Genomic DNA, 25877 nt, shown 5'->3' with positions numbered 1-25877 from the left:
TAAACTGCACTGGCAAGACCATGCCATCTTCAAATCCTGATGCATCACCTACAAGCTGTGCCTCTCAAGTCCCCAAGCTACCTCTCTGAGAAAATCAGCAACTCTGGAAGCCTACGATATACCAGAAGGACATGAGACTTGAACTCGGCTAGTGCAGGATGGAAAGAACCAGAAGCCAGGCCTGCTCAGTCTACGCCCCTAGGACCGTGGAACCTCCTCCCCGTCAATATCAAACAGGGCACCTCTCTTTTACAGTTTAGTAAGGAGTTCAAGATTACCCCCCCCCCTTCAAGAAATTGATCCATCAGAACACCTAGGTCTACACGTCCTCAAATCCCCCATCCTACCTGAGTGTCCTCCCCTGGTCGTTAGTAGATCCTATGCTTCCACGCTGCACCCCTCCCGTTCACTCCCACTCCCTGGTTTCTCTGCTTATTTCACTGTGTAGTTCCCACTATGATTGTAAAAGGCTCAATTGCTTCCCAGAATTAGGTCAACGCTCAATATATACCCTTATAATAATGAAGATAATATGACAACGTGGCAGTTGTTCGTTATGGCATTGTGAATAAACAGAGAAATCCTTCGGAATACATGAGGTATCAGACAATGTGCCTTTGACAGATATTAAATACAGTGGCACTATGTGAACTCGTACGCAAACTAAGACAACCAGCGAGATTGAATGATCCCTCTCCTAGTTTAGGCAGTTACAGTACATTTGCAAGACCCATTTGCTTTGCAAAACTGGATAAATGTTCATAAGAAATCCAGCCCATGTAGAAAAGCAGTAGAGAAGGCCCAGGGATCTACAAGGATTGCTAAATGTGATGCATTTCAAGGGGTAAGGTTGAGACCCCAATGCATGACAGCCAAATTGGAGGCAATTGCCAATTATGAATAAATATTAATAGGTTTGGTTTACCTCTACCGGGTTTTAACAGTCTGAAACAACCTAAATTATTAATGACAAAACTGGTTATATAGGTTTCAAATATTCCTATACGTCCTCTTTTGGGTCTTCATATGGTACAGGGAGATAGGCCCCCAGTTGCAATATTTTGGAAAAAACCACAAGCGGATCCATATGAAGGCCTGGGTATCCAGATTGTTCCAGCATAACAGAGCTAAAAACCCACACATAACGTTCTATACTTTACGCGTCACCTTACAAACTTTCCATGCAGTGTTTAATTCTTTGTATTTTATTTACACAGCGCCTTACGCCAAAGTGCTTTAAATAGAATCAAACGATAAACAAATGTGACTCAGTCAAAATGAAGCAAAATCGATGACAAAAAACTTCAGAAAAAGTAGTTTGTCTGAATTTAAAGAGACTTGGTGAAGACCGAAGAGGGAGAGAGTTCCAGTGCTTAGGGGCCAGGAGGGATGGAGAACAAAAACAAGAAGAGGCATATGAGGAGCAAGTAACAGTTAGGAGAAAGAGGGATGGTGACTGAAGAGCCAGCAGAGGAGAGTAGAAAGAAACATGCTACACAGACGGACTTTGGTGCTATAGAAATTAATAGGTGGAGATAGGGAGGAGCTAGTCCATGAAGACATTTAGAGACAAGACATAGGAAATTAAAAAGACCAGTGTCGAAAGACAACCATTGAAGTTCGTAAAAGGCAGTGGAGTGGGAGTCCCTGAGGAAAAGAGAAGAAACAGTACAAATGGAGGATGAGTTAATAGAGCGAAGAGGGGTAAGACGATACGCTGGGAGACCCAGGAGTAGACTGGAGAAATAGAAAAGGCAAGAAAAGACAAAAGCAGTGATTAGGAGTTTAGAGGCATGAAAAGTAAGAAACCGGCAAGTCTGGAAAATGTGAAAAATCTGGAAATGGCAGGAGCGAGAGATGGAGGAAATTTGAGAGCAGAAAGACAGCAAGGGTTCAAATTGAACACCTAGATTTTGAGCACAGGTGGCAAGAGAGGAAATCAGGGGGAAAGGAAAGTGGCTGAGAAGGAGGAACAGTAGAGGCAAGGAAGAAAAGGGTTTTTGAAGGATTCAGATGTAAGAAGCATTAGCACTTCCAGAATTGGATGTAAAGAAGGCATCCCGAAATATGAGTGGATAGAATCTGAGAAAGGAACATTTGGGAGTCATCAGCATGCCGATGGTATGAAAAACCATTTGTTGAGAGAACAGCCCCAAGAGGAGAATGACAGAGAAAAGGGGCAAGCACAGAACCTTGGGGCACACTGTGTAGAAGAAGGAAAACCGAGGAGGAGTGACCAGACCAAGAAAAAGAGAAGGTGCAGTTGGTTATATAAGACTTGAACCAATCCAAGAAAGTCGCAAAAACCAAGGTGAAAAAGAAGAAAGAAGAATAGAGTGGTCGACAGTATCAAAGGCGACAGGCAGATCAAGGAGCACAAGAAGAGAAGATAGCTTCTAGCAGCAAGTGGAAAGAATGGGCAGAAAGTGAGGACAAAGAAATAGAAGACAGAGGAAGGGAAATTTTGGAAGAAAAGTACTTAGCGAAGTCAAGATCAGAGCGAAGAAGTGGGGTCAGGGCAGAGATTTAGATTTCTTTAGCCTTGTCTTACACTTATCCAACCCAATCGGCCTCACACTTCCATGTGGGAGAAAGAAAGAAAAAAGTGAGACGTCGAGAGACACAAAGGGGGGGGGGGAAGAGAAAATAGATAAAGCAACGCAGAGGGGTGTGGTGGGGTAGAGCGGGATGTGATAGACTGCCTCAGAGTGTCTAATCTGGACAAAGTACTATTACAAGAGGGTGGTGAAAAGGACCCTGTACAAAGCTAAGGACTACGTGAAAGCACAAAATCTGATGACTAGAAGGAAGAATGGTGAGCCGTGTTGCCATGACAACCAAATATTTTGTTTCTCAACACCATTTCCTCTCACTCACTCTGTACAATTGTTTTGGCAACAAGTTGGCGGCAACACTACACCACGTACACGGAGCAGTTTAGCAATAATACTAGTTGTCAACTATCAAAGCTCACCAAGTCCGCCCATTGCTAGGACACTACGTTCGAATAATAAGATGCTGCTGGTGGTACAACCACGTGTTGCCCTGAAAAAAAAAACTTGGTGGGGCAAGCTTTAATGCCTGGGTTATGTCACTTTGGAACCTGCTTCTCTTGGACATCAAGGGATGCGTCTCTACTTAACAATTCAGGAAACATCTCAAAACATGTCTTTCTGTCCTGGAATGACCCAAGGGTCCAGCCGCTTAAGTTGCACCTGCAGCTTCTTTCTGTTTTCATGTGAGACCTTGGGGGGGGGTGTGCGCGCTATATAAAAACATTTTTAGTTAGTAGTTAGCTTACTTTAGCATTACAACTTCCTCAAGCCCACAGACTATTTGTGATATGCCATGCACCTAATGTAAACATTGTCTAACAAAGGTTAAAAAGTGTGAAAAGAGGGGAGACTTGTGAACAGGGTGGAACACTCGGGAGGGGTGACGGGTACAAAAACAACCCATATGCAGCTGGACCAAGATAGCTTTCCTGGGGCTTACAGAAGCCAATTCTAGAAAGGTCATTGTACAGTGTTCGTCAAGCAGCTAGTTTGTTCTAGCAGACCGTGCTTCTTCAGTCCACTTAGTTATAGGCCTTCCTAAATGATGGCAAGAAGTCATCTTCTTTCTCAGCTCATCTAGCAGTTTATTCCAGAGCTGGAGCCTTTGGGTTGAGAGGCATTTGTTATTCATCCTTATTTTGGACATCTGACTGGTTTAGAGGTTTCTTGCCATGGGAGACCTCAAAAGGTAGTGTTTGATAGGATTGGTTATTTATAACGCACTTAATACCCAGAGGTTTCTTAGCACGGACCCAGGGAATCGAACCCATGTTGCTCTGTGTCGTCTTGCTTCCAAGGGGAGCATCGAACCCATGTTGCTCTGTGTCGTCTTTGTTCCAAGGGGAGCACGTTGCCCCCGAGCTATCCTCCCGAGGCTATTGTAGTGTAAACTGGCCGTGTAAGATATTGTTGGCTGAATATTGTTTAAGGTATTCCAGTATGTCCTGTGAATCATGCAAATGAAGCATATTCTGAATTAACCAGAGCAAAGCTTAGTATTTGAGTGGTTGTTCAATGTTGTTGCTATAGCAGCCTCTAAAACATGCCTTACTGCCCTATTGTGAACAAGTTGGAGTCGATTTAGGAGCTTCATGAGCAATTCAGAATATAGGTCATTACAACCTCCTAAGTGTGAGAGGACCAGCATTAATTTCTATCACATGGATTGCTCATATCAATGCATACTCATTGTTAATTTGGCAACCATTTTAGCACCCATTACACCAATGGAAGGGTGTTGAACACGTGTCGCTTTACAAGGGAGAACATGTAACCGCATCCAAAAGCATATCGCTCCAGTCTCACTGACCCCAGGTTTATAAGGTCAATTAAATACTAAAGAAAGGCAAATGGCTGTGCTCCATTTAGACACCGATTACAGAACCGAACTTTATCTGCATAAATAGAACAGCAATGCGTATGTACGTAAAAAAATAATGCATCTACTAATTTCACAAAAAAAGAGGAATTTCCTTTTAAAATAGGTTGCATCATACCACAAAATGCTTGCAATTCCGAACATTCTGACTCCCACCGTAACATTAGAAAATACAGTGCTCGTCTCCAGGCCGCACAAAGCGCACCGTTTCCTTTCTTCTGGTCAAACCCACGCACTACACAGTCTAAAATGAAGCAGACAAAGAAGCGTGTTCTGTTATTTAAGAAAGAAACGTGAGATACTGCTGGTGGGTGTCTAAAATGGCCACAAGTCAGACCACGCTGTGTCTGTAAAGGCTTAAGATTATTTTTTTGCTCTCTCCCTGCACAATACTCTTAATGTTACGGGAAGGAGCAATGATGGGGGATTAGAGCCGCCGCAATTAATGTGCATGCAAGCGACCACCACAAACCTTGCTCTAATACTGCACTCGTGAAATTATGTGCACCTGGTTTTTAGCCTGTGTACAATGGCTCATCGACTTTACCATCACACATTTTGGAGAAATGTTCGATAGCATGGTTAGAAGGGCAGACACGCCTTTGGAATGATCGGCCATTTCCTAATAAGTGACCAACTGGTAAGACGCTGAAAATACATTTGCAATCTTATTCCAAAGAAGAAAAATATATTTTGTATTATTAAGTGTTTCCGAGAGACAGAAATAACACGACTCCTTCCTCAATATTCAAGACTTCTCAAATGTTTATTCTTCATCCGATAGGAGTCCGTGGAAAGAAAACATATGCTTTGCAGTAGTACAGGAATGAGTAGAGGGTAAATCACCTGCTCAGAACCATAATACTGTTAAACCAGTAGGGATCATAATCAAAAAGGCAAAAACTTTTGTGGCAAAGTAAGCCAAAGGCAGGCTACACTCTACAGGATAGGTCAAATGATAACAGCAGCAACCCAAATAATAGTACACATAATTTCCCCCATCGCCCCCAGCCCTAGAAAATGTACAGCCAATTTTGTATAAAAACACAGTTATTTGCATTTTTTTTGCTCAATTAAGTAACTCGAAAACACAACCAATACTCACTCAGAGCCCCTGCACTTTCCTTGCAGTTGAACCGTATTCGTAATTCGGCCAGTGCTGCTGATCCAGGGGGAGACTTTATCGGGAGGGGGCTCTGTGCTGTTCGAGGCTATGCGGTAAGGGTGCAAAACAGGTCGGATCAATAGACCAGTTTGTTCGATTCGATGGTTCTGCTGGATAGAGTCAGTGTGACAATGTCTTCCGGCGGTTAAAAAAAGTGTTTAAAACGGGTTGAGCCAAGGTGCTGTTGGTACGATGTGGTCCTCTAAGATGCAGCAAGTCAAAGGCTTCTGCAACAGTGAACTGGTGTGAGTCAGCAGTGAGCGATACTGGCTTGACGCAGCACTGATCCGGTTCAAAGTTGTGAGTGAGCAGTTAGAAAGGATGTCTAGCTCTGTTTGAATATGAGTTGGTCTGCACATATCATTTTATGCAGAGAAGGCCATTATTGATATATAGTCGGAACGCCCCAGTATTTCATTTGATTAAAACTTTGACAAAGAGGATGTGGAAGCCCTGATAGTGTGGTTAAAATGCTCAAAATCACCGGGACCTAATGACCTAATCAGAACCCAGAGTTTTGGTCACAGGACTTGGTGACTGTTGAGGAAGGTATGTTGCACCGGTTGTATTCTTCAACCATTGCGAAGATCGATACTTATTCCCATAATTAAAAAGGGCAGCAGAAGTTTACCGACCACCTACATCATGCTGTCCATATTAGATTGCACCAGCAAGTGGTTTGTGAGCCTTCTTAAGGTATTACAGTCCTGGGTGGAGGCCAGGCAGTTGCTAGGAACGCTTCAGAAAGGATTTAGGGGTGGTTCATCCACAGCTCAATCTACTGCTCGTGGACTATTATTGGAATTGCCTTGGTTAAGGGATTCCTCGCGCCATTTGTTATACGAAGACCTGCGGGCAGCGCTTGACGCAGTTAATCAAACAAAATTGTGGGGAAAACATATGGGTTTTGGCATCTCACCCTAGCTGTTGGAGGTCATCAGGCAGCTCAATGAGTTTACCTACGTAACTTAGCAGCTGAAACTTAGCAGCACAGCTACAACCTTCAAAGCTGGCCTCATTAATACTAGGTCACTCCAAGCGCCGGCCCTAGATGTTGCTGACACTAACTACAGGACCTCGACTTCATTGACTTGACTTAAAAAAAAAACGAACGCCTGCCCTATCTCTTTTACATAAATTGTGTAAAGGGGAATGTGTATGCAAAAGAAAGTCAGTGTCATAAAATAAAGGATCAAGGCGGACGAGTCAGCTCTCCTCCCCACGGTGGACAGCACAGTGCAAGGCGGCCCCGTAGACAGGTCGACACTCTGGCTCAGGTTATCAAAAAAAAAAAAGCAGTTCAAACGGGAAACTTGGGTCGAGGCCAGTTTTTCCTTTCACTTTAAAGTCACTTTTTTTAGTTCACCAAATGTTCTTTCACAGTTCAACAAAAATTCCCCAAGCTAGATTCCCATTCCAGGTCTACCTCAGTCAGGTTCGGATCTTTCACGGATGTCGAAGACGTTCGAGTATGTAAGGTTTTTTCATAGACCTCTGCAGGACTACTTGGACTTTCACTTCAGCTCTCCCTTATGTTATTTGCCCCAGTGTCTCTTGGTAGTTCCATAACAAAATCTGAAAAGTTCAAAGAAATCTCTCTCTTAACGCATTTACCTTTCAACATCCCCCTTCGCCGTGATTAATATTGATCATTGCGCATTTCAGACTCTTTTCACTTTGCTGCTTTATAATGAGACAAACATTTTGCGCAGACTTTCGAGTGGGCTATTTTCTTTCCCTTGACCACTCCACTACTCTGTATCACTGGCTTCTTAGTTATCGGTAAGTTTTAAAGTTCTTTACTAGATTGCTTTCTTTGGTGTCTCACCAGCATGCGCGTAACCTTCAACTGTGAGATGGGGGGGCACTCGAGAGCCGGATCAAAAAGGCCGTGGGTCTATGAAGCTCTCCAGCACCCGCGAACATCCGGACAGCACTCCTGCCTTCATTTGGTGACCTGTTGGCGGGTGCCGGTGCCCGGTACCTTTGAGCCCCCGGGGGGAGCGATCGACTGCTGTATGAGGCTGGCACCACTGTGATCGGAGACACAGTTGACGGTTGCGGGCTGCCGCGTGGAGTGGAGGAGGGGCGGCCCTGTGGCGAGTGGATGCACGGCGCCCGTTTGAGGAGGTGACAGGTATCTGTGGGTGGCGGGGTGCACTAGCTCTGGCTGGAGAGTGGAGGAGCGGGGGGCGCGACACCCGATCGCTGGAAGCCGGGGTGCGCCCTGAGGAGGAGGATCCGCTGGAGAGCCGGCCCGAGCAGTGGTGCATGGCGCGGCGGAGCTGGTGCGACTACCCTGCGGTAAGCTCCGCCTGGTTTTGGTTCAGCGGAGGTGTGGCCCTGGAGGGCAGGGGAAGACTGTCGGAGAGGAGTGAAACGGGAGCGGTGAGTCCCCGGGGGGTTGCCCCGGTCCGCGATTGGTTGCCTGCGGAGTCCCCCTGTAGGTGGTCAGACTATGTGAAGTGGCGGAAGCTGGGAGGTGTGGCTGCTGGGGTCGGCGGGAGCTGCCAGCGGGGGCACGGCTCGCGCTTCCCCGCCGGGCCTGTAGGGTGTCCAGGCATGTCGGGCCCGGGGGGCGTTATGGACTTGGCGCTTCCTGAGCTCCGGTGAGCAGTGCTGTGCAAATGGGGATCACGCCCTAATATAGGGGGACTGGCGGACGTTGAATAGGGCTTGCTGTGCGAGGTGGCCCGGGCCCCGTGTTGCCCCCCTGGGGGTTGGGGGTGGCGAGTACCTGCCGGTTGGCGTGGCTGGTGGGATTGAACCCGCAGGTCATCCTACACTTGGGGTGCTCTGGAAACTCGAGGCAATTTGTTCAATCACACAACTGCTGTCAGCTGCAGACATTGGAAATAGTGTTATTGTAGCCCCTGGGTCATCTTCATCTTCAGGTGCGGGCAGAATTGAACATTTGGGGGTAGAGAGAGTCCACCTGAGCGCAGGTGCTGACGAAGGACGGCCGGCACAGCAGGAGGGATCTCTAGGTCAGGAGTGCTGTGCGGTGTGTGTGATCTTTTCTCCTCCCCTCCTTACCTGTCTATGTACCATGTTGAAATCGGAGAAAGGCGGCAAGCAGCAGTCCAAGCTACACTTTGAAATACCTGCCCAAGCCAAGAACAGTGGAGCAATGGCAGATTTATCTGAGCAGCGTGCCTCGGAATCAGACAAGGATCCTTCCACTGTGTTCCAGGACATTAAGGTCATGTTTACGCAGCAACAATCCGGGATACAGTCTCTTGATGGGAAACTGGACACATTGACCTGCAAGGTTGATCATATGCAGGTCCGCCTGGATAAACATGGGGAAAGACTGGATAAGGCAGAGGGACGGATATCCGGTGTGGAGGATGTGGCAATCTTGGTTTCGGGGGCGATGGTGGGTGTGCAGAAGGCCCAGAAGGAGCTCAGGGAGAAACAGGAACATTTTGAGCGCAGTCGTGGAAGAATAACATTAGAACTGTTGGCTTGCCAGAATCGTTGGACCGGAGAGACATGGAGACCTTGGTTGAGGGTATACTGAAGGAGGCGTTGGGTTCGGAGGGATTCTCCCCGATGTGTGGTGAAGAGGGCACACAGAATCCCCAGCGGGAGGAAGCCGGTTCTCCGAGCCTCGCCGAGGCCGCTGATAGCCCGCCTACTGAACTATTGGGATAGGGATGCCGTGCTCCAGAAGGCGAGGGAAAAGGATACTGTCACTTACAAGGGGGACATCAAGTTTTTTCCTGATTTTTCCGATAAGGTGCAAGCAGCCAGGAAGACATTTCTGGATGTGAAAAAGTGGATGAGAGACAGGAATATGAAGTATGCAATGCTGTACCTGGCTAAGCTCCGGGTGGAACATAAGGGCAGGTCGCTTTTTTTCCAGAGCCCTGAGGAAGCTGCATCCTTTTTGAACAGGTTGCCGGGGGGACCCGGACAGCGGGGCAACAATGACTGATATGGGGGGCAGGAAAATGCTTGTTCTTCAGACATGAGAGTTGTCATGTGGTCCGGGTTTGACTATCGGAAAGGGAGTCGGAACACTTGGAGCGGTGTGCTGGAGGGTTGCTCTTGAAGCTACCCCCGGCGCGAAAGCTGGCTGAGACTACGTTGAGGGCCACAGTGGTGCCGGAAAGTTGGGGAGACCAGCGCAGTAGGGGGGTTGTTGGGGGGGGTGGGAGTGTGTGGGGACGAGGGGGGGAATGCACCAACAAGATGGGGGTTGTTGGTAGGGGAGGGGGGGTGGGCGGCCACGGGCATATGAGGGGGGGGTGTTTGGGGCTTTCAAAGGTGTACGTACAATAGGTTTTGGGGCATGGGAGGGGGGATCATCGACAAGTTGGAGGGTTATTAGTGGTGGGGGGCAAAAAGGGAGGGGGGGGCCTTAGTGGTACGGAAGGTGTGGCTGTATAGGCTGACAAGAGGCATTTGGACAATGTGTATCAAGATACTTCTCAATGGCGATGCTGAATCTTATGACGTGGAACATCAGGGGCCTTAATAGTCAACCTAAAGCCCGGAGGGTTTTGCAGTACTTAAGACGGCTTCAGGTAGGGGTGGCTTTCCTCCAGGAAACCCACTTGACAGCAGCTACTGAGTCAACATTTGGCAAGAGCTGGGGGTGCCATAGGTACTTCTCTTCCTATTCCTCCTATTCCAGGGGTGTATGTATTTTGGTGCATAGCTCGGTGGGATTTAAACTGGCAAAAGTCTTGAAGGATCAAGAGGACAGGGGTCTGGTGGTGCAGGGGATTATTCAGGGGAAGCTCTACACGCTAATTTGCTACTATGGTCCCAACCAAGACACCACGGAATCCTTAGATTGGGTGAAGAGACAATTGGGGGGGGGGGGGGGGGGGGAGGACTTCCTGAAGGGGAAATTGTGTGGGCTGGGGATTTTAACTCTGTTCTGGACCAAGCCTGGGATCGAATGGGCAACTCGTCGCGCTCGAGTAGCAAGAGCTCTGCGAGAATTCAGGACATGTTTACTGTGTGTGGGATGGACATTTGGAGGGTGAGAAATCCGGGGGTGAACCAATTCACACACTTCGCTGCGCCTTATGGCTCGGCTGCTAGCTTAGACTACTTCCTGGTGTCTCATGCAGTAAGGGGCCGGTCGGGGGGGGGGGGGGTATTTTTGCTCGCACTTTTTCAGATCATGCACCCGTTCGGTTATCTATTCGGTTGGGGGGCCGTGAGGGGGGGTAGGCCCCCGTGGAGATTTAAGAGTGATGAGCTTGCAGATGTGCCTTTCAGGGAGGAACTGGCGAGGGCTCTAGATGGCCATTTTAAGGTCAATGATGGAAAGGATTTAAATGCGTGATAAGGGGGGAGTGCATAGCTAAAGAGCTGGGAATCTTGAAGATGATACGGAGGGATCTGGCCGCTGTGGAGGAGGAGTTGCGCGCCTTACAGGAGGAGGCCCCCACCCAGTCAAAGATCCAGCAAGGGCATATCATGCAGAAAATACAGGAATTCCATGCTCTAGCCCAACGGGAGGTGAAATATATGTGGGACAAGGTGGCCCCCAGGAGGTATGGAGAGGGTCAGGCCCATGGACGGTCGCTCGCTAGAGCTAATTGGATGAGCAGCCAAGAGACTAGGGTAATAGTGATCACAGATGAGTGCGGGGTAGACCATTTTGATGAGGGGATAGTTCATGAGTTCCAGGAATTTTATAGACATTTCTAATCATCTCAGCTGCAGGCTGCACAAGCCGACAGAGGCTTTTCTTGACCAAGTGGGGCTGTATTGGTGCTCAGAGGAGCAGAGGGAGTGGTTGAACAGGCCAGTGTTGCTGGTGGAGGTGGTTGGGGCCATTAAATAGTTACCGTGTGGGAAGTCCCCAGGCCCAGACTGCTTCACGGCCGTATTTTACAAATGTTATGCCGACAAAGTGGTGCCATATTTACTACGAGTATCAGGAGGCGGTATCCGAGGGTCAACTGCCGGCCTCTTAGGGAGGCAGTGGTGGTTGTATTAAAACCGGGGAAGACGGGGGGGGGGGGGGGTTTGTTCCTCGTATCGGCCGATATCTCTGATTAATTTGGATAATAAGATTTTGGCCAAAATTCTGGTGGCAAGGCTGGCACTGATGATGCCAATCATGGTGAGGACAGATCAAGCGGGATACATAACTGGATGGTCGACTTCGTTTGGGCCGAGAAGGATGTTTGGTCTAATGGCGGCACTACTGAGGGACAACCCAGTGGTGGCAGTCTTCTTAGATGCCACCAAGGCATTTGATTCCATCGAATGGTCGTTATTACAGTTCAGCTTAGGATGGTTTTGGGTGGGTTCTTCTCTCCCTGGTGAAATTACTATATACAACTCCGGTGGCTAGGGTGAGGGTGAATGGGCAGACCACCGGGTTAATATTGCTTGAACAGGGGACGTGCCAGGGTTGTCCACTGTCTCCTTTACTATTTGCTCTGGCGATAGAGCCCTGGGCTGAGAGGATTAGGGAGCTACATCTACATCGAGGGGTCCAGTTGCATACTCACAAGGTTGTGATCTTGCAGTATGCGGACGATATGGTCCTGTTTATTCGCCGCCCTGAGGTTAACCTGGATCCGATTATGTTAGATATTCAACAATTTGGAGAACTCTTGGGGCTTAAGGTAAATACTGGTAAGTCAGTTATATTCCCATTGACGGGGGGGGTGCCAGTTTCAGGATACCTGGGGATTTCAGTGGGACCTAATCAGTACTCATTACCTGGGGATTACATTGCTAGGGAGGAGAAGGTGGTCTATCATAGCAACTATGGGGAAGCACTTGAATTGGCCAAGCTGGCAATGATGAGATGGGACTCGCTCCCGCTCAATCTATGGCAGGATTTCTGTGGTCAAGATGACCATTCTACCCAAGCTTATATATGTGTTTCTTAATGCACCTATAAAGGTGCCTAAAAAATATTTTTGGGACCTCCGCTCGCTGGTGGTGAAATTCATTTGGGCTGGTAAGAAGGCTCGCGTTTCCTGGGATAAACTCATCGCACCGGTTCGGGAGGGGGGGTCTGGCATTGCCAGACTTTGAATTATACTATACGGTGGCGCAGGCCAGCTTTTTGCGGTATTGGTATGGGATGGCGGCGGACCATAGTCATGTAGAGATAGAGATCAATTGCATCACCAGCGTTGTTACGGTCGGTTATCCTGACTACTCTGAGTTGTTTGCGGACACCTCGAAACTTGGTAGAACTGACATGCAAGACCTGGTCCCTTCTGGAGTGTGCGCCCAAAGGTGGAGTCCTTTATTCGCCAGAGCTCCCGACTATGTTCATCCCTGGGGTTTCTCTGACTAACGAGGCACGGTATGTGGCAATGGTGAAAAGGCTGAATGTCGTTAAATTTGGGGACATGTTCCCAGGGGGAAGTTTATTTCCATCGCTCAATTGAGAGAGAGGGGCGCCCTCTCAGTACTGGATGTGTTTCTGTATTACAGATTGCGGTTGGCATTACAGCAGCTGTTTACGTCCTTTCCCGAACCTCCCCCAGTGGCTGCGATGCTTGATAAAATGATAGGGGGGGCATGAGGCGGCAAATACTCTCCGAACTATATGCGATGGCTCTGAAGAGCAAACCTGGTGCTGTGATGTCGTCCCGGGAACTGTGGGAGAAGACACTGGGTAGGGAAATACCAGCTGCTATATGGGATTACGGCTGTGAAAAAGGGGGCGGTCAACACAAATTTCAAACTGGTCCACTTCAAGTTTTTGCTTCAGTGTCATTACACCCCAGCTCAGTTAAAGGCCTACTTCCCGCACAGGGGCCTGTGTCAGGTGCGGACATGAGCAGGCGGGATTTCTTCATGTAGTATGGGAGTGCTGGAAATTGCTTTTGGGGGCAGGTGTTCGTGGTGATCAGAGACACTGGGGCAACAGCTCACGCCGGATCCCATGGTTGCCCTCCTGGGGTGTACCAAACAAGTACCTAAAGAGACCAGGAGGTTGATGGGCCTCCTTTTGATCCTGGCAAAATGTCAAGTGTCCATGGGATGGGGAAGGAAGCGAAGCCCGACAATCGCCCAATGGTCTGAGGACATATTGTACTGTAACATGGAGACTAGATGGGGCGCAATGAAGGGGAAATGCTGGGGCGATAAGACATATGTGGGACGCATACACGCTTTAACTCCGTAAGCAATCAAGTGGAGGGGGTTCGGAGCCCCCTTCGCTACACGAGGGACCACCTCAACCTGTCTAATAGGGAGACGCTCGCCTACTATCTGGAGGCCCACTCAAGGGTCAAGGCAAATAGGGTAGTGGGGGCCCGCTGGCATGAGGTATTAAGACCGTGCAGAGGTTATGGCCTGTTTCGATCGCTTGGGGAGTGGGATCTACAGGATGTTGAACTTGTCGCCCATACTGATAGTTGCTATACTATGTTTGCCTACATTTGCTGAACATTTTTTTTTCTCTTTCTCTTCTAGAACGCTCGGTCTTAAAAATGGCTTGATATCTTTGTGATTGCACCGTGGTGGGCTGGTTGGGGGTGGTCCGTTGGTCGTTTGTACTGTTGAGCGAAAAGCCAATAAAGAAAGTTTAAAAAAAAAACCTTCAGCTGTGAGATACACTGTTGCGGCTTCAATCTTTACATACCGCCCTTTCATGTCTTTCGCTAACTCACCAGTTGTGTCCTTTCCGCTCTTTTCACTGTGGTTTTGATTGACAAGTCAAGGGCGATACCACAAGCTTGGCCTCGCCTCCCCAACTCTTCAGTTGAACAGGGACAGTCGCTGGTGTCCTTGAAACACAACACAGGCTTCTTCTTGTCTGGGATATGGGTTTCTCCATGTATCCTACACCGTTTCCTGGAGGCAACAACCTCCTGCAGGTATCTTTAGGGATTTTCTACTCCTCGCTATGGTCCCTCGATTAGTCATCCTGCTCCAGTGGGTTCGCCTTCAACCCGGAAGATCTGCTCCTCACCTTGCTCTGAATGTGTCTCAATGTTCCGCCTTTTATCAGTGTTGGTGGGAGCGAATGGGTATCAGCTGTATGTAATTAAGGTCAAGTGCCTGACTTTGCCTGACTTTATTGATGGGACAGGACCACTGAGCTATGCAAGTGTTAACCTCTTTACTCTCAGTCCTCTTCTTCGGTCTAGTGTTTTTTTGAGTAATCTTTATTCTTCTTAGTTGCTCCTTCTTAGTAATTTTCGGAATTGGGGAGGTGGAGTTGTGATGGATAGAATGTACTTTAAAGGCAGAGTGTGATTGTGCGCTTGACCCTGCTTGATCTCATTAGTGCAACAGGGTCACTGTATATCACTAGAGGGACTCTTCCTAATTTTAGTACATGAGTAAGGGAATTATGGGAATTAAGGGAATTAAGCTTGTGTACGAACAAGTCAGAAAAGGAGGGATGTCTAGGTGAATAAGAATTCCGGGTTTTGTAAATATCAGTAGAGGACAATATGAGATACATTAATCGTCCCCTAGGTTTAGAAGAAAAAACTAGGTTGCTTTAAAGGACTGGAAAATGGTTTGACTTTCCTTGGCGTTTTCTCTTTCCCTTTTCCAAGACAAAGAGTTGTGGTATGATGGGACTAGAGTGATAGCATCCCATTAAAGTATCAGGAGGGTATGCTGGTCCAAGGTACATAATGGGGGAGTGCTGCGTCTTATCTTTAGGCTTCTGATGTAAAGTCTTGAGCTAAAACAAAGGGAGGGTAAGATGGATCAGAGCAAGGAAAGAGGAGGGAACACCATGTCTCACCTTCAGGTGCTCTCTCCCCAGCCACCAAGAGCCCTCTGCCGAAGTGATCCTCCCTCGCTCGTCCGCTGCCAGGGTTGAGATCCAAGAGCAATGGCCCTCCCCTGACCACCTGAACAAAAGGATCCTCAGGTTTCTCACAGCACCCACAATTGGTGGAGAGGTTACAGAGAAATTCTAGCATTCCAAGAAATGGAAAAGGAGTAACCGTTCAGATATAAGGGATTTCAGGTGACTGCAGTGCCAAAGAAATCGATGAGCAGTCATCAATATCCAATCCAGTGGTGTGATTAAAGAGGATGACGAGAGAGAAAAGGTAAAAGTGGTGGAAGTAGTATGAAAATCAGAAACATGTGTGGGTGGCGTTTCTTTGGAGTTATGGCTGTGGAAGCTGGATAGAAGGTGTGGTGGTGGTTATTGAATCCATAATTCTCCAGTAAGGTGCTAATGCATTGGAACACCAGACGCTGAAAGAGTGGGAGAAGGGAGATAGACAGGTTATTAGTTAGCAGTATTGTTGTGGTTAACAGTAGGATACATTAGGCAGGATGGGGCCATCATAATCTTACAACAGGTTTGGAAGTGTCCAGAGGACAGGGAGAGTGGAAGAGATGGGTGAGTTAGATGTAGGTAAGGGGACCCTGTTCCCTGATAATCTGTGCTGCAAATGGATCAGCAGGGGCGCAGGAAGGTTTAGCTGAGCCATGGATGGCGCAAGTTTAGTTGGAGTAGTGGTGAAAAGTCAACAAGAGAGGAGGCGGTCAGAGTGACACATGGATGTGAGGAGAATAGAGAGTAAGAAAGGGAAGATGGTTGAGTGTCTCCTGAACTTTTGACAATTTAGTAGGGAAATAAAAGGCAAAACCATCAGCAATTAGAAAGGAATTCAAATTGTGTGACAAATAAGGTTCTAGCTTTGACTGGAATTTTCTGAATAGGTTGTGGGTGTGGCAACTGATAGAAGAGATGAGGAAAGTATAGCATCACTTGATGCATGGCAGCATTTAGGCCAGAGGATACTGGAACTTGCTTCTAGGTAGTAGGGAAAGCCAAGGAACAGATTTTGTACCACAAACATAGTTGAAGGTACACAATTAATCTCAAATGTTAGAAGGCAGAGAAAATGCAAGGTTGAGGGCATAGGCCAGAAGATGAGCAAAGTGGGTGATGGACGCTTCCAAACGGGAGACAAGGGTAGATGGGGTTAGAGTAGAAATGAGCGGTAGAATTTCAGAGTCTTATGGGGAGAAGATGGTGATAGCAAGCGAGTTGTGAATTGGTGGGTGCCATGAAAGTGGGTGGTTGCAACTCCTTCATTGAGGATAGTGGAAACGGAGGAGGAGACGGAAGGATGGGGAAGGTCGAGTTTGCAGGAAAGTGAAGGGATGAACAAGTGAAGGTTCTGTATGGTAGTTGTCAGTGGTGACCAACAGGACTGCATGTCCAATGTGACCAACAATGGATAGACAGGTGTGTAGCAACCAACAGAAAGCATTTAAATAGGCCACTGTGACCAACACTACCTACAGCAAGGCTAGTATAGATCAAAGAAGATTGGAGGAAAGCGAGTGCCAGTCCATGTGGTAGTACGTTGGTGAGTTTAGTATCTTAGTATTGCCCGGCTGGATGCTGGAGGAGGCGGGGTTAGAGTGGAGTAAATAATGGTTAGTGCACTTGCCTGGTGGTGGGGGACATTTTTCATAGAGAGGGAGGTTGTCGAGCCAGACCAATTAGCAACACCTTTTGAGAACTGCCCTAGTCTTAATGCTGTGTTATGGATGGACGTATGGGTAGGGATCTATGTCACATACTCAGGCCAGCACCCCTATGAGAAGCTGCTGGGCAAGTGAAAGACGTGTTGCTTGCAGAGATTTCCAAACCTCTCGAAATACACTAACAGTAGTCAAACTGGGGGGCTGTGCCCCTCACCTTCCTTAGATGGGGGCCCAAAGGGTGTCTGGGGGAGGGTCCAGACTTTTATAAAAAGGAAGGTAACTGCTTGAATATAAAATATAAGCACTAACAGAAACACAATTTTACTTAATTAGGGGACGGGGGGGCCATCTGTATGAAAAAGTTGAATACCACTGCACTAACCGAACTGGAAGCACTGGAACAAAATCTGCATATCATAAACTGTGGTCAGGGATTGTGAATTATATACCTCCTGGCACATGAACTCTAATAATGGGATAACTGTGCCAAATAAACTTTGACAATCATATTGTATTGAAAAACTACTGCTAAGTATTCGCCAATGAAGAAATTAAACAATTTTGCTGATTCATATAGCACTTAATGCAGATCTGCTCCAAACACTGTAGTTCACAATGACTTTTTTTAATTGTTTATTTGTAAAGCGCTTACACAAAAGTGAAGTGCTTCAAAGCGGGAAGGGAACAATGGAGTACAGAGTCATTCTTAGGCCTTGAAGTTTACAAATGATCGAACAAAAAATGACTAGCATACAATGCCCGACGACATTACTACTAGTAAAGTGCATGACGGGAACGAAAGCGAACAGGGGAATGAGAGGGAGAAGAAAATACTACCATACTAAGCCAGCAACGTTTCAGATAGTGGAAGTTCATGACAAAGAGTGAGGTGATCGAGGGTGTGGGGGGTGATAGGTTGAAGAACATCCAGAAACAAAAAACTACCAAACTAGGCTTGGCGAACTAGGCCAGGCAAACTAGAACTAGTGCATTCTAGGTAATGTAAATGCGCAGCAGACAGGAGGTGGGGGGGGGGACAAGTGCGCACAGTCAAGCAGTGCCCAGGGTTAGGTGCAGAGAGGTTACCCTTCTCATGGAACTAATTTCAGAAGTGCAGTAGTGGTGAGCAGCGGCATAGGACCGTGGGCAATTGAAAAGACTGGCGAGGGAGCCTGGGACCTGCAAGACCCTGTTGGTGCACCAGGCGACTAGTCAGCAAAAACGGAGCAGAGTGAGGGAGGTGGAGGGAATAGAGAGGAGGTTAGCGAGGGAGAGAGAAAGAGGAAGAGAAGAAAAACGTCTTGAGGAGTTTCCGGAATGTAAGGAGATCAAGCTCAAAACAGAGGGACAGAGAGGTTGTTCCAGAGGGAAGCACCTGTAGAGGATAAAGATCTACCCCGATGTTTGTTTGGAAAAAAGTCTCACCCACAGAGAGTTGGAAGAGGATGAGCGGAGGGCTCCAGGAGAGTATTTAGGGAGAGAGAGTTGTAGATAGTGCGGGCCCCAGCACCAGAAAGCCTTGTGGTCTATTCAGAGGGTCTTGAACTTTATCTTTGCAGCCACAGGGAGCCAGTGGAGGGATTTCAGCGCTGCATAGATGCGGTCCTGGGCTTGAGGATAAGCCTTGCTGTTCTTTCTGGATGAGGAGGTCGCAGAGTAGAAGTAGGCAGATTGAGAAAGACTGTTGCAGTAGTCCAGTCTAGAGAGGACTAGGGCTCTGGAGACAATAAGCCTCTGGAGGAAAGTGAGAAAATGTAGTATACCTCAAAGAAGGTGCAGCTGGTAGTGGGACTTTTTAGAGATGTCAGGGATGTGAGAGGAAAAGGAGAGAGTGTAGTCTAAGATGACACCAGATTTTTGCCTCACTAGACACAGAGTGGGGAGGCGGAAGCAGGGGTCCCAACGAGGACCATCTCCATCTTGCTGGCATTGAAGCAGCGATCGTTTGCACAGCACACCAAGACTGAATTGCGGACAGTCAGAAATGAGTGAGGAGGAGGCAGAGGGTAGTCTGAAAGAGAGCTGTCTCTCATCCGCATAACATTGACAGTTGGAGGTGAAGGCAAAGATCCTGAGGGCCAGAGGTGCCATGTAGACATTGAAACACCAGGGGGGATAAGTAAGATCCCTGGGGGACACCATAAGTAGAGAGAGAGTGATAGCGGAGAGAACAGACCCAAGTTCTACCTGGGAAGGACGGTCACAGAGAAAAGAGGCAAGGGCCCCCTCCCTCCCAGGGCCTGATCTGTGATGCCCAGGGTATCACAGAGATGGGAGATCGGGATGTTGTGGTTTACCGTATCGAAAGGCAGAAGAGAGGTCAAGTAGAAGGAGGACAAGGGAGAGTTAGAATCAAGATTTGAGAGCAGATTTTCAGAAGAGCATTTCCATGCCTCTGGATGCTCCAAAGCCAGACTGATGGTCATGGAGACAACCAACAGATTCAGTTTGGAGTGTAAGCTGTTAGATGGCCAACTTCTCCAGGAGTTTTCCCAGTAAAGGAGTGATAGAGATCGGTTGGTAGTTTGCGGGAATAGAAGGGATTGCAGAAGGAGGTTTGTGCAGCGAGTGCACAAGAGAGGGCTTGAAAGAAGTGTGGAAAACACCAGTGGCGAAGGAGAGGTTACAGAGGTCTGCCAAGGCTGGCGTGACAGCGTCAATGTTGTCCTTGATTGTTTTGGAGGGGCATGGGACCACCTGTTTGGAAGAGGCTTTCATAGACCGGACTTTAGAGAGTTCCATAGGTGTGACTGGGGAGAGGGAGGAGAGAGGTGGGGTGGTCAAGTGGGGCCAATGAGATGTTGGTGCATGAGTGGATGCAGAGGCGAGGGAGGACAGGATGCGTTTTGGCAGTGAAATGTGCAGCCAGAGCAAAGCAAAGGGCCTGGGTGGGTGCAATAGAGGATGACGCTGCAGTAATAATCGGCCAGCTGCTTGCAGACTTTAAAATGTTTGATGCCGCGGAGATGCAGGCTTGAATATCCGATGAGTTGGACTGCCAGGGGTCTTGCATTAATGTCACATACCATTGGTCTGTATTAAAGGTTAGCACAACGCACTTCATCTCTCCATCAGGTTATGTTGGAAATGTAATCTCCCAAAACTAGATGTAGGCTGGGTATCCTTTTCCTTGGCAGAGTATTTATATGTGGGCAATATTCAGACTGTGAAAAACGTTTTGGAATGCTTTCCATAGATATTTGTGTCCTTGCTACTGCAGAAAAAGAATGCTTCTGGGGTATTAAGAATAAATATTGAATTAATGAAGTAATTAATAAAATTACGACCTCTTACAATACTCTCCAAATCTTATGTACTTCAGGCCAAACATTTAGCATAAATACTTCAAAATGTGCAATTTGACACCATTGTAATTTAGAATGGACTTGAATCATGCAATAGTTGGTGTGGCAAATGCCCTTGACGAAACCCTCCTTAAAAAATATCAGTGGTATGTATATTATATATCTGAACTCAAACCATTCATGTACGCTGCCCTTTTTCCCCAAACTACAAGGCAGACATTCAGAGCCTGTGAAGAGGGGACTGACTTTGTTAAATGATGTACAATTCCAAAGGAATGGTGTGATTTCTATCAAGAGTCTTTAGTGAAGAACATTCATTGAATTTGCGGTGGATTACCCGAAGCATACAATAATCTACTGGTGCCTGTGTCTGCATATCATTTGAAAAATATTATGGACATATAACGAAAATCCAGCATGTACTCTCAAGGAAGCATTATAAATAAATGTCACAAAACAAACAAAGTGATTAATGTTATTGCCATAAGCCAAAATATGCTGCACATTGGCCCTCTTTAAAATGGGACATTAAATAAATTGATGTGATTGAAACGCAAGTTGCCTGCACACTTTAAGCATGTCTAAAATAAAAGTATTTATAAAGTTAAAAAATCATAAAAGATTTGGACCTGCATTGTAAATAGCATTGCACTCGAAAACAATAACTGGGGAGATCCAGAGCAACTCACGAGGCAGCCATGTGGCAGATCATGGCCTGTGATAAAGTGGCTGCACACACAAGCATATGTGTATCTGAAGAGAAAAATCCCAAACAAATAAATCGAAATACATTCTGAGGAAATTCTATTCATGGTCTCCTTAGCCAGTTCATTCTGAGAAGTGCTCACGTGGCGGGAAGGACAGGTATCAGGAAAGAATACATCAAAGGAACTTGCTTCCATTAGGGTGTTGACCAATAGCTTTTAGCTTGGCCCTTAATCACATTGGTGCCTGACTAATTGAAGACTTCAACAAAGGAGTTCTGTCAGCTGTTCGAGTGAATCATTAAACAAACTAATTTCTGCATGCAGAATTGACAGAAATGAAATGCATTAACTGTAAAGATGTATGCCACTAATGCCGACATTTTTTGCATATGCATACATTTGGTAGGATAGTAAGAGTTTGAAATCCAGATTTAAATAAAGGGAAATATTTCCATCAAGAGTTATGAGATATATGAATTTGAGCCAAATTGCACAGAAACACCCTGCAACATGTTTAAAATAAATACTTTGGACCCATAAGATGGTGTATTCTATGGGAGTGTCAACCTGTTAAGCAAACCAATGGGAAGATTTGAGCAATCAAAAATGTCAAATGACCCTCCGTGGGAAAATGTGGAGCCGATTTAAGTTCAGAATTCAGAGGTCTCCCTTTTTTCTGTGGGTGTGAAGTTCTGCAGAAGGGGAATCTTTGCCCCAAAAGATGAGTGCTGAAGTGGGATAATACCTTCAGAGATGGGAGGTCTCCCAAAGGGCATTGTGCAAGATGGAGCTGGAAGCAGACTTTACCTGCAATAGACAGGATCCCCACAAGCATATTGTAGCAGAAACCAGTGAGCCTAGCTAACTTGGGACAATTACCTGGAATCTGTGAGCGGCTCGGCCGATTATGTACGTTAACCAAAGAACCAAGAAGTTCTATAATACGATATGTATAATAAGCACAAATGCAATTAGATGAAAGTGTTCAATCTTTTATCACAAAGTTCCCTGAAATGTTGGAGGGGACTGGCAGGGGAAGTCACTGGGAGGCTGCTTTCAAATTGCATTTTCTATGCAGAGCCTACGGTGTCTTAACTAGTGCCAATTGATTTTAAATAGAAAACTGTAGCATTTTAGTGTTATGTACCTTGCTTTCCGGGCCATATTTAAGCTAAGAGGGAGCCGACTTAAAATAGGATAAAAGCATTTCCTGTGCAGGGCACGCATTCTCCTTAGCTGTGTTTTTTTACAAGTGTATTCAGGACTGGAAATGTGAACTGGTGAACCACGCTACATATATATCTACAGTCGGTTATTCAATGTTCTTCCTGCGAAAGCCATAATTATTTTAAAAGATATTTCTGGGGGTGAAAGTGAGCCTAGCAGGATTACTTCCATTCCCTAGAAAATTATGCAATTTAAAACAACCATTCAAATGTTCCTAATGACATTGCACAGAAGGGGAGGCCCCTGTATTAGACAGACCATCTCTGAAAAGTGGAGTGGGAGGGGAGTAGTTCACATATTCTCTGAAAAGTTTCAATAATATTCTGGGCTCACTAAAATGAAAGCACAGTTTCTTTAAACCCAAACGTGTAGATATTCAATGCAAATTACAATGAGTTGTAGTTTATATACATGCATACACTAAAATCAAACATTGGATACATAAAGGAAATCCTCATGCAAATGTTGAAAATGTGTTTAAATCATGTTGGTTGTGAAACCTCTTTCATATACTAACACGTGATGTTCATATTGGAGAAAAGAAAGTAAACTTAACAGTTTAAGATTATAGGAAAATGTTGACACTTGCCGACAAGCAGAAATATTAAAATTGAAATGTATACTGTTTCTTGGAAATGGCCATGTATAGAAATATTTAATTTTGAACTATTGTGTGCCTTCTATATATTAGCGAGATCTTTACTGGCTGGTTCATTTTTCTTTTCTTGGAGAAGCTGTCTGTTGTATGTTATTTTTGGGACTTCCCGACAATAAAAGGTTGGATACAACTTTTAGTTTTGATTAATCTTTTAAATAAAACCGAACATTAACTCTAAACACCGCCTGTTTCTTGTTCGAGAAATGTGGGCTGGGATTGTTGCAACCGGGGGCCTTGCAGAATTAAAAATTGTATTTAAAAAATATCTGACATGTGGTGCATGTAAGATAATGGATGCATGAGACATGATAGGCTGTCATGTAATATGGAATATTTGCAGTAAAAGTAGGTTAGGTGTTCCATTTAGGTCAGTTGGCAGCTGTGTCTGAAGGGTGGTGGACCTACTGGTGAGGGCTCCCCTCGCTACTTATCCTGTAACTTCCCAAGGTGAAAAGATGTGCCTACAGGAAACTCCAGCATGCTTATTCCAGCTATCTATATTTTTCAGAGGAGCATTTAAAGAAAGAAGGGTTGTGCGAGAGGAGCATAGCCAAGGACACACAAACATACAATGCATCCTATTAAAGCAGTTCTGTCACAGAAAACAGCTGACGTAAAGACACACCAATACAGACTTCATGACTGAAATCCTTTCCTTTGCATCAGAGAGTAGATTAAGGGAGTGAAATACCTGCGGCCACTTAGTGCTGAGCCACCACTACCGAATATTCTGGGAGAGAGTCTGCTCTGTGTTACCGCATGGAGCCAGTGCACCTAGTGTCAAATGAGGTTATGAAGCAGCTGAAAACCAGTGGCAGTTCTGAAGGAAGGAGAGCAGTGTTGAAGGTTTCATGAGCTGGATATTATAGTTGAAGACCTCTGTGTCCTTGCAAGAGGTCCTTGGAATTTGTTGCCATGCAAGATAAAATTTTGCAGTGGGAGGTACCATTACAAGGCATGTGAGTTCTAGCAACAGAGATATGGAACGCAAGCAAGCACAAAGCTTCAGAGCCATGTAATGGAGCACAAGGCCAGAGAAGCATGTGGCCAAGGAGTCTGAAATGTGCTGTAGAATTGCTAGATCAATGAATTGGAACACTAATGTGAGGACCTGATAACATTCAGCCTTGCATCCCATCAACCCAAAAAGAATGTGGGCAACACAACGCAATGTGCAGCTTCGTGATCACAGATCTTTAAAATCAAAGCTTTCAATGTACTACATGCAGGTACTTTCTTTATCCCAAGTCTCAAAAGGTTTGGTGAAAGTTGGACTTGTGGTTGACAGGGGGGCTGGTATCATTAAGCAACGCTCAGCTACTTAACTCAAACAGGTGAATGCGCTGTGATATGTAACGGTGGGAAATAAAGTGCAACATAGCCAATGTTTAGAGTAGGGATTAGAATTAACTTCCGAGGGCAAAAACCACAAAGTTCCTTTCATGTGAAACTGTTTAAAACTACAACATTGTAGCTTAGGAGTGTAATGTGTGACAATTCAAGACATGTACAATGCTACCTTTGCAATGTGGGTAAGCACAGACAACACATAAGTAGCTTTTGAATATTCAAAACTAAAGGAAATGACAACCTTTGCCAGGATAAAAAAGAAAAGCTTGCGAAAAAATTGGATTTGAAGGAAATGCTTGGGTACAACTTTTTGATGGAAAAGTGAGACGCTGGTGCTCATCCTCATAGCAACAGAAGAGTGGAACAAGAAAGGTTCAGCCTACAGTAGAAATCAAGTGCTTCAGAGATGAGAATGTGTTTTGGGTAAAGAGAAATTACCTTTTGGAATTGGGAAAAATATAGCAAATGTTTTAAATGCTATATAAAATAAGAGATGTAGGTGTACTTTTAGATAATGCAACAAAAGGTTTGTTTAGTCTTTAAAATTACATAAAGTGTTTGGTATAGCTACTATAATACTTAGTAATATTGGATATATGTTGCATATGTCAAAATGGAATGAGTTGTGCGTGAGCAATTGATTGAGCCATCAAACCAACTACTTGCAACCTAAGGTTCTTGGGCTAGTGCGCTGGCTGATGGGCAGATATCAAAATAAAAGTATGTGTGCATATTTACTTTTATTTAGAGCCCTTGGAAGTTTGTTTCAGTTTGTGGTTGCTTTGGCGAATCAAGGGACTTTGTCCCTTCTCCTGAAGTGGGAGCACCTGCCCCCCACCCCCCTGTGAAACTAGGGAGGCAAGCATGCTATGTGAGACCTCCCAGGAGAAACTCCCCCTTGGAGGATAAGTACTCCTGTCCTGTGAGGAACTTCCTAGAGAACATGCAAATATCTCCTGTAAAGGTGTATGTGAAGAAAATATCAATATGTGCTAACGTAAATTGTAAACTGCGAGTGTTCCTTTAACTGAGAAATCCTCATTAACTGGAATGAGGAGGATGACCGATAGAGAAGAGAAGTGATTGAGGACAGCAAAAAAGGACTACAGAACTGCGCTGGGGAAGTCCCATGGCTACGTAGAATTTGAAAGGGTACGAGCCGGAAGAGGAAAGACAGAAGCCTGCGAGTGATGAATTGGCTCACACACAGGCGTAAAGCAGAGGCTGGATGTTCAGCGTCCACATGTTGAGAGCAGGAACCCAAGAGGGACGGGTGACGTCTCGCAAGAAAAAGCAGGAAAGTAGTAATGTTGGATGCATGGCTTCTTAGAAGCGAGCGACCAAAGAAACAAGTGGAAGAGTGGTGGCGTGTCCATGAGGAACCTGTGGTCCTGTTAATTACTGGAACACTTGTACTCGTCCCAGTGAAAGAGAAAAATCAAGAAGGACAAGGAGAATCAGTGTTGGAATGTTCATACTCCGGTCAATCATGAGACACCAAGAAAAGAAGAGAAGAGAAATCACGAACCAGAAAGAGAAACAGAAAAGTATAATGAAAGAAATGTTTCCATATTGGACACCCTACCAGGGGAAAAAGGGAACACAATCATTGATTG

At 46.0% G+C, this 25877-nt stretch overlaps 1 protein-coding gene across 1 annotated transcript in view; it reads right to left on the bottom strand.

Annotated features, from left to right (window-relative positions):
* FAF1 (Fas associated factor 1) overlaps positions 1 to 25877 on the bottom strand; it is a 2829503-nt gene that overhangs the window by 2522832 nt on the left and 280794 nt on the right. The window lies entirely within an intron of this gene.

The sequence above is a fragment of the Ambystoma mexicanum genome, chromosome 1q, assembly GCF_040938575.1.
Source record: "Ambystoma mexicanum isolate Mex_15411 chromosome 1q, UKY_AmexF1_1, whole genome shotgun sequence".
NCBI lineage: Eukaryota > Metazoa > Chordata > Amphibia > Caudata > Ambystomatidae > Ambystoma > Ambystoma mexicanum.
This window is presented reverse-complemented; position numbering and strand designations above follow the sequence as displayed.